Consider the following 9,674-nt stretch of genomic DNA (forward strand, 5'->3'; position numbering starts at 1 on the left):
GAACACGAGTAAAATTTTTTTTACACTGAATTTTCGCAGTTCGCTTGCATCAAGAACTCAAAAGACCTGTGAACACGCATCACAGCGGAAAATCCTAGCCTTTAAATACTGCTATTCAACGCTTCAAAGCCAGAGCTACTCAGCAACTACGGCAGGAAACTAACGATGCCTCATTTAATGCTCTCCGAAATTTCTATTCCCCCACTCATCTCCATAATCATCAGCCTTACTACGCCCACTGCAGGAGACAAGGATCTCCACTGAATTATTTCCTGTGGCAGCCGCGGTCTCCTGAACCCCGCCAAATTCTGAACCTCATCCGCCCATTTAACTTTTGCCGCCCCTGGTACGCTTGCCTTTCTCATAGAATCTAGTCTTTTACCCTTAACGACCATTCATTATCTTGCTTTCACATTCAACGCCTCTCCAAGTCCATTTCTTCTTCTTGATTTCGAATAGGATGTCATTAACCCGCGTTTCTTCTCTGAACCATGCACTCTAATCTCATCCTGCCCCGCCGCGGTGACTCATTGGTTACGGCGCTAGGCTGCTGACCCGAAAGACGCGGGTTCGATCCCGGCCGCACCGGGTAAATTTCGATGGAGGTGAAATTCTAGAGGCCCGTGTACTGTGCGATGTCAGTGCACGTTAAAGAACCCCAGGTGGTCGAAATTTCCGGAGCCCTTTACTACGACCTCCCTCATAGCCTCAGTAGCTTTGGGACGTTAAGCTCCCACAAACCACAACAAACCTAATCTCTTACTGTATCTTTATGTTACACCCATCACGTATGCAAAGCTGGCTGCGTTGGCCCCAATTTAAGTTGAACCCTTTTCGTTAGCGGCCACATTTCTGCCCCAAATGTGAATGCCGGTAAGATACAGCTGCTATGTACTTTTCTGTATATAGTATCTTGGGCCATTACGGGGGGAATAAAAATTAGTTTTGTTTTTCGCATGATTGCTTCGGAAAAAAGCGGCTCTGAGTTACAAAGAAGCAGGACGGAGAACCGGAGATATGAGCGCCGGACGCGAGCAGCCAGCGATAAGCTCGGCGGGAGGCAGCGGATATAGCTTCGATAGTCGCCCCGACGAACCCCGGTAAAAGAGATACGAGGCGCTCCTGTGACCGTCAGACAAAGGCAGTTGTTCAGGCGGCGTAGCAGAGAGCTAGCGCGTGTGGAGAGCGATGCCTCCTGCAAACGCCCAATACACTCTGGTCGATTTCTCCCCGGAGCTTGACTGGAGGCCCCTGACTTTCCTCAAGCCTGTTCCAGCCAACCGGGTATGCAGCGCCTGCGGACTCTAGTCCGCAAGAAGACCGCGTTGCTGCCCTGCACGCACGTGCTCTGCGAGTGTTGCTACGACCAGTGCGACCAGGGCGGATTGCACGTTTGTCCACACGACGGCCACGAGTGGCACGACGAAGACGACGTCGAGTGGAGGGAGTTTCCATCCGATCAGCTGCTGAGGAGAGAGGTGGGTGCCTAGACTTACACCATTTTTTATATCGCACTGTCATTCCCGTTTCTTTGTTTGGCAGAAAAAAGTCATGATCTCCTAGTTGCCACTCGGACTAACATATTTCCATGCATTGAACACTGAGTGCCCCGTGAAAGGAGGTATTGGAGGACCCTTCAAACGCATGCACGACCGAACTACATAACTATAGTCTAACCCTAATACAACCTGCACCAGGAGAACGTCAGGGGAAGGGCGACAGATACCGTTTTTTCATTCGCGCTGCTAGCACCCGAAGTTAATCATTATTCTTCAGTTTCACTCAAAACAGCCTCAGTGTGAAAAACATGTGCTACAGCGCAACTTGGCCCTTTTTATTCTTCCTGCAAGGCTTGCGTGTCATTAAATGCGTCACACTCTACGCCCCTCATTGCTGCTTTCTGGGAAACCCATGTTGTGAAAAACAAATACTTCCTCATCATGCAGTAAGAGAGCGTCAGTAACCACGCCCAGTCGCTTTTGCTATCACGGGCCCATGAGGGCGGCACGAAAAGTGGCAGGGGTGATGCGCGAATGCGGGAAGATCCTGGCAAAATGCTCTTATCTCGCTCCTTATCTCGCTCCTTTTGTCGCTAGGTTCCGTGACGAGGCGCACTCGCAATGGCCAGTCAGCGTTCGCACGATAGGTTAAAAAATTTCTGGCTGCTCTTGCATGGTACTTCAAAGGTGTGGAGAGGTGTGAATAAATGCTGCTGTTTCTTCCCGAATGTTTTCAGTGCAGTATATACTGGGTATACGTAAGAAGCCTCACTAATGACCCGTAAAGCTTACTCGGAGGCCTGGAGAGGTTCAGCAAAGCAGGACACGCATTAATGCATTATTAGTGAAACTGTACGGTTTGAGCTGAGCCCTCCCTTAATGCTGTCGTCTTGATTGTGTGTGTGCGGCTCCACAAGTAGCCCATACTGTTAAAATCAGAAAGGTGTTTGTAGCGCAGCCCCTTTATTTCCTCTCGCAGCCGACTTCTATGAACGTTTTCAGAGCTTGACGACGGAATAAGAGAATTGAAAAACAAGATGTGTGAGTCGGATGAGCTGACTACTCGAGGGAACATCTCTCCATTTCTGGTTTTTCATGAAAAAGACAGCCTTCTGTTTATATATATATATATATATATATATATATATATATATATATATATATATTTGACTACCATGGCACACCACAATGCAACACTAGTACAAGATAATTTAGCCAGAAGAAAAGATAAAGAAAGCTGCTGGGTAAGAATGTCGCGTCTACTATCGCAGACCTGGTTTTTTTTTTTTATTGAACAATAGAGTATCTGAAGAGCAACTGCTTAATTTTCCCACCTGTTGTATTTCACTAGGTTCGAACGGCGAGCACTCAAGTCGAACAAAACTGCCCGCAATATTTTTCCATATGTGTGTGCAACTCTTAATTACCACAGGGTTGATGATATAATTGGTATTTTTAATAAAACGCTACAAAATATCTTATTTTTGTTTTCGTCTATCATTTTCTTCCAGCAACACGTAGCATGTTTGCCCTGCACCGTGAATATGAAAGTAGCTTACTTTTAAAAAACCTGGTATTGTAATCCTTGCTCTGCTTTGATTACTCTTCAGCGTGAAATGAAGTCAGGTGATCCAGTAGGGTTGGGGCTGATATGGAATAAAATGCATTAGTCCTTCCCGCAGTAGAGCCTCTTCGTTGGGTTTCTCGTTGTGTAGTTCGAAGAGACGCGTATGTCATATGTTGTGATGATGATGATGATGTCCTCAGGCTGAATGTTATACTCGTCTACTACTTCAACGTTGTCTTGCCAGCTTAACCGGACAGCACGATATTTTAAGATGATACCTGTACGATCAATTATGCAGCGCACACAAACGCGGCTCGTACACAGTGTTAATCTGCAAGCACGTAATTGCTCCTGCCTTATCTAGGGCAGCTTGGACATTAACTGATATTCAACTACGGCACACTCCCAGTCTAACTCATGCCATCCAGAAGCTATCTTCGTCCTTTACTACCTTTTCTAATTTCACCTAAAAGTCATAAATTGGCCTCGTACATGCGCAAAATAATAAACAATTTTCTGAAAAAGTGCTGCATGTAGAATTTAGGCATCAAATTACATTGATGCCCCAGTGATGTCAAGGTCAGCCGGGACCTGTATTTCTATCCAGGTCAAGTAGCCTTCCACAGATGCCTATGTATCTCCCTGACTCTACCAGCTTCTTCTACTACTTCCTTTTCTGATTCCTCGATAAGCACCTGAATTACATGAATAACCTCTTCTACCATTCACGCACCTGTGTAAACAGTGTAAGCAATATCTCTTCATCGAACGATTCTGCGCCTATGAAGTTGTGAGTGCTGTTGCTATAAGGCCGATGTTCTTTTGTAACTCAGGTCCCTCTGTGGACGGTAGTAGAATTTCACTGCAGACTACCCCATGCTCTCCGTTCTGTTCGAGTACTCCATGAAACGCAGCGAGGCTTTGTTTATGCACTAAGGTACAGTCGTCAGCATGCTTGACACGAACGCTAGAATGTGCGTCCTGCACTGATATTACAGCCCCTGAGCGCTGGGCGCTGAGTCCGAGACCACGCGGCACGGCCTGTTTTTGGCGGTTGGAGACAGCTCGCTCCTTGCTCCCACCCTAATATTGTGCCAGACACAGAGGCCGAACCGCAGCGGCGCTAATGCCAGTGGAAGACACGCGCTCGAGTATTGAAGGGCATCTGCGTATGATTCAGAAATCAACGAGCTTAAAAGGGTCAAATGTGTTAAACTTGCAGGTAAACCATGCAAAGTCCTTTTGGACTATCATTTGAAATGGTAACGTAATCGCCGATTGAAATCGCGACGGCCTTCAAGCTTCTCCGCAGCGTACAGTGTCCAGTGGAGGGGGGCATGACGTCGTCATCGAAGATATCAGTACATTTCCAACGCATATTTTGCTCAGGCGTATCGCCTGCCTGCGTGTAGGATCGTGTCCATATGCTTTTTGGCAGCGAGCTTACCTTAAGCGTGCCGCGGATATCATCTGGTATGCGGACATATTGAATTGTTACCGAGGAATGAGGGCAAAGTACCACCCCCCCCCCCCCCAAAAAAAAAAAAAAACCTTTTAAATCAACAAGAAGCAGTATACTGGCGGCAACTGCAAACGGGAACCTTTGCGAACTTACATATACTAAGCAAAATGTACCCGGATCAATACTCGGACATACAAGGTCTGTTAGAAAAGTATCCGACTTTATTTTTTTTTTTTGCGAACACCTGATGGACATAAAACAAGCGCGCTTGCATCAGCCGACCTTGAACCTCCGTGCGCATGCACGAATTTTTTCCCGCCTGCCGATCTCGTCAGTCGCTGGGACGCAGCGTTTGAGTGAGGCAGTGCGCAGTGTTCTCGTCGGTTTTTTATTCCAAGGAAAATGACGGAGCGACAGGAGCAGCGCTACTGCATCAAATTTTGCCAGAAACTGGACGACAGCGAAATGGGAACCGTTCGGAATATTCAGTACGGCTTTCGGTGAAGATGCTATGAGCAGCACACAAATTAAACAATGGTACAATTGGTTTAAAGACGGCCGCACATTGGTGGAGAGCGAGCCACGCTCCGGTCGGCCATCAACATGCCGAAATGACCACGTCATTGCCGAAGTGAACGCTGTGGTGATGCCGGACCATCGTGTGACTATCCGGGAAATTGCGCAAGAGGTGGACATGAGCAATTTTTCTGCACATTCCATTATCACCGAAGATTTGGCCATGGAGAGAATTGCGGCGAAATTCGTGGCGAAGCTGCTCACGATGGACCAAAAGCAGCTTCGTGTTGAAGTCTCACAGAACATGCTGAATTCCACCAACAGTGACCCCGACTTCATCAACACCATATTCACTGGCGGCGAGTCTTGGGTGTACGGGTGCGACCCGGAAACCAAATCCCAGTCGTCGCAGTGGAAGCATTCCGCGTTGTCAAGACCAAAAAAGGCCCGCCAAGAGCTCAGCACTGTCAAAGTGATGTTGACTGCTTTCTTTGAATCCTTCTGTGTGGCACACCACGAGTACGCACCCTACAGGGTCAAACAATGAACAAAGTGTAGTACAGGGCTGTTCTCCGTCGCCTACATGGTGCTGTGTGGCGCAAGAGACCGGAGTTGAGGTCAACAGGAAATTGGCGCATTCATCACGACAATGCTCCTGCACATTTCTCGCACTTTATTCGGAATTTTTGACGAAAAGCCAGACTCCTGTAGTTCAACAGACTCTTTGCTCTCCTGATATGACCCCCTCCGGCTTTTGGTTATTTCCCAAAATCAAGATGCCATTGAAAAGTGCGCTATTTCAGACAAGAGAGGACATTATGGCTGCAACGACAGCTGAGCTAAACTTCATTCCGAAAGGGGCCTTTTCGGAATACTTCCAACAATGGCAGCACCGCTGGGAGAAGTATGTGGAGTCTCAAAGAGACTACTTTGAAGGTGATTAGGTTTACAATGCTCAAGTTATGCCAGTTTTTTTTCTCCGGCCAAAGGTCGGATACTTTTCTAACAGACCTCGTATGCCCATGGTGTGGGGCCAAACCCACCCTATATCATATCACGTGGGAATGCAAAAGAAACGAGGCGGCTTTCCATAGAATACAAAGTCCGAGTGCGGAACAGCGGGAGAGTTTGTTCTCCAGCGGCAACCCGTTTCTCCAGAGAGAACTGGTCATCCATGCCCAGCGAGCAGCCAAGCTCAGCGGTGCCCTGGAATAGGGGCGCCGACCTCTGTCAACCATAATAACTTATAAAATAGAGCTAATACAGTTTACCCTATCCTATCCAACGCATAAACGGCTGCTTGCAAACCCCGCCGAGTTTTGTTTGGCAGCATCCAAAGAGGCTCGGCAGGGTGCGAATGATGGCAGCGGGAATTTGAAACTGTACCTTCCGTGACGTCACACTGAACTTCCTCGCACTTCTCCAGTGCTTTGAGGAGAAGCGCAAATTCAATCCTCGTTTGGTTTTTTTTTTTTTTGAGGGGGGGGGGGTTAAACATCCCAAAGTGACTCAGGCTATGAGGAACGCCGTAGTGGAGGGCTCTGCAAATTTCGACCACCTGGCGTTCTTTAACGTGCACTGACATCGCATAGGAAACAGACCTCTAGAATTTCGCCTCCATCGAAATTCGGCCGCCGCGGCCGGGATCGGACCCGCGTCTTTCGGGCCAGCAGCCGAGCGCCGTAACCACTGAGCACTGCGACGGGGCTAATCGTCATTTACGTCACTAATTCAAATGCTAGTGAAAAAACACTTGGCATGATTTAGCTACAGCATATTGATTGGAATGCTTCAATATCGCGAAATTCTCAAAGAGTGGCACAGTCGTGCCAGCTGTGGTACATTTCGACTTCGAGAGAGGTCTTATTATTTTTCGCAACAGTCTTCTTTGTCCACTATCTCTTTCAATTGCAAGGTCAACAAGATATCGTGGAAGGTCTAGCCTTGCCTGAACGCGCCCGTGTATGCAGCATGAACGTACTGACATGGTTGCTGTTTAGCGACCCGCTCTTCTACTGCTTAAGGTTACCCAAGCGCGTTCTCTCGCGGATGGACAAAATTTACCGCATATGGGACGAAAAAATTGCTACATCGGACAGCGAAACGCACAGATGTAACATAGAAATTTAGTTCAGTGAGTGAGTGAAAGAGTTAAAATTAAAATGTGACCGTATCATGGCATTCACGCATCCCAGCTGCCAAGATTCAACTTTCCGGCTCAAGAAAACGCGAACGACCATACTGCCCTGTGCTTAACCAAAAGATTAGGTGAAATCGCAGGAAGAATGATATTACCAAAAAACTGAACTGAGTATTTCGAGAGGTAATGCTCATTTCTGAGTATATCCCTTTTTTGACTCGCAGGTCAAGTGCTGGAATGCGGAAAAGGGTTGCCAGCAAGTGGCAGCTGCTTCCACGATCCCCCTCCATTTCCAGCGGGAATGTGTGCACCATACTACTTGCTGCCCAAAGTGTTCGGTCAGCGTCCTCTGCAGCGATGTGTGCTCCCACCTCAGATCGGGATCTTGCGGCTCGTTGACTGACGCCTCTTTGGAATTCCAAGGACACTCCAGCCTCAAGGATGAAAATGCGTCTCTCGCAGCTTTCAGAGAAGCATTTGAAAAGCAGGCGGGTGAAATCAAGGGCTACCTCGAAAGAATGAGTGCGGATATTAGCATACATGGTGATAAGCTGAATGAATTCTCTCATGACATCAACACATTCAAAGAAGCTCGTAGGCAAGAACAAGAAACTGGATTACAAAACTCTGAGAGTTTGAGAGAAACCCTGCGTGAACTCTCCACGTCAAACGCTGAAATAGGACTACAACTTACCGCACAGAGCGCTGCAGTAAACCGCGTTTACGCAGAGATAAACCAATTAAAAAAAGGACTGAAAGATGGCTTGGCTAATGTTGGAACGGAAACTGCAGGGAACATGTCGCAAATCACAGCTGCCCTCGAAGAAATCAAAACAGAAGGGAAGAAGTTTGATCAGAACGCGCTTGAACGCATCACCAGTATGCTTCAAGTCATTCAGCTTAAAACAACACGGTGTGAGTTTTTTGCACGAGGCGTGAAATCACTCCAAGAATATGCACTTAAGGAAGGAGGGGCATCGATTTACAACGAAAAGTTGTACCTGCGCGGATATTGTTTGTCCCCTGGACTAGCTTTTAAGAAAGAAAATGGCTGCGTGACATTGCATATTGTCTTGCAGCTTCACAAAGGTGACCTGGACGACGTTTTGCCTTGGCCATTCTCGCACACTATCCAGCTGAGCGTCATACACCCGAAAGGACTTGCCGAACGTGTGGCTGAACATAAAACATTCGGAAGTGAGGAGTACTATAAGAAGCCAACGGATTCAAGCAGCAAAAGCGCGTGTATGACAAGGAAGTCGTTTGACCTCGCAGATTTAATTAATGACGGCTTTGTTGAAAATGACAGGCTCCATATTAAATGGGAGCTCCTCCCTTGAGTTTTCATTGCACTGGTGCGAGACGCAAGAGACAGTATGTCCCTGTGACAGGAATAAGACCATTCTTTTTCTTCGTGATACTAAAATAATTGTAGTGTGCTTCTTGGCCACTACAATACTTTTCACGGTTTTCTGAAAATAAATTTGCACTAGTTATTTATTTATTTATTTAGAACATACTGCAGGCCTACAGTAGGCCCAAGCAGGAGGGGCGAATACATAATATATGCAAAAAAGAACAGGTTTAGCAAAATTAAAAAATGTTAAATACAAGTTGTAACACAAAATACAGCAATAAATACAAGGCTCAGATGCAAAATACAAAAAGTAAACGTAGAAATAAATGGCTCTCAAATTAAATGCTGTGAAGAAAACATAGAGTGAAAAGAATCAGCTCTGGTTAAGAGATCTGGCGGACACCTGTTCCACTCCTCAATGGTGCGTGGAAAAAATGAGTATTTAAAGGCGTTAATCCTAGCACTGTAAGGGGTTAATGATTGTGTATGATGATTTCGTGTTTGGCGCGTAGTGTTAGGTTTGAGGAAGGGGTCTGCATTCATAGACAGTTTATGGTTTTTTAGTAATGGTTATCAGTTTATGGTTATCATAGTGCTGGGAGTAAAACCCGCATCTGCCTCCATGGAATTGTCTTGAAAAACTGCCGCCTTCACGAGCTAACTGAATGGTTAGCTATCTATGCGCTTTACTTACCAGCGTATCACCATGGGCCACTGCAGGAAGAAGTCCTCTCTCATGTATCTCTAATTAACACTGTGTTGTGCTAGCGTGGCCGCCTGATCGCCGCAAACATCGTGATCTCATCCACCTATCTAACTTTCTACTGCCCTGTGCTACTCTATCTTTATCTTGGAATCCAGACCGCTACCAATAACGACCGCTTTATTTATATATACGTCGTAAGGCATTCTAAAATGAAAATTGCCTTTTTTGTTTCGATTTAATGCCAAAGCACTACTTCACGAGGTCACACGGGTTCACCGGTCTGTGTGAAGCTTGACCTTGGTGGTTACCTTTGGCAAACAAATAATAAAAGTAATAATGCCGCGACTATGATTCGGACCCACGGCCATGCGGAAAGAACAGCTTCGCTGGTGACTGCACGAGCGCGCTATGGTATCGCCTCAGCCGA

The 9,674-nt window shown here is 46.7% G+C and overlaps 1 pseudogene; it reads left to right on the forward strand.

Annotated features, from left to right (window-relative positions):
• The first annotated feature begins 1,174 nt into the window (after positions 1-1,174).
• Positions 1,175-8,680, forward strand: LOC149329522 (uncharacterized; annotated as a pseudogene).
• The last annotated feature ends 994 nt before the right edge of the window (positions 8,681-9,674 follow it).

The sequence above is a fragment of the Amblyomma mixtum genome, chromosome 9 (genome assembly GCF_055824585.1).
Source record: "Amblyomma mixtum isolate Tamu chromosome 9, ASM5582458v1, whole genome shotgun sequence".
In the NCBI taxonomy this organism is placed as follows: domain Eukaryota; kingdom Metazoa; phylum Arthropoda; class Arachnida; order Ixodida; family Ixodidae; genus Amblyomma; species Amblyomma mixtum.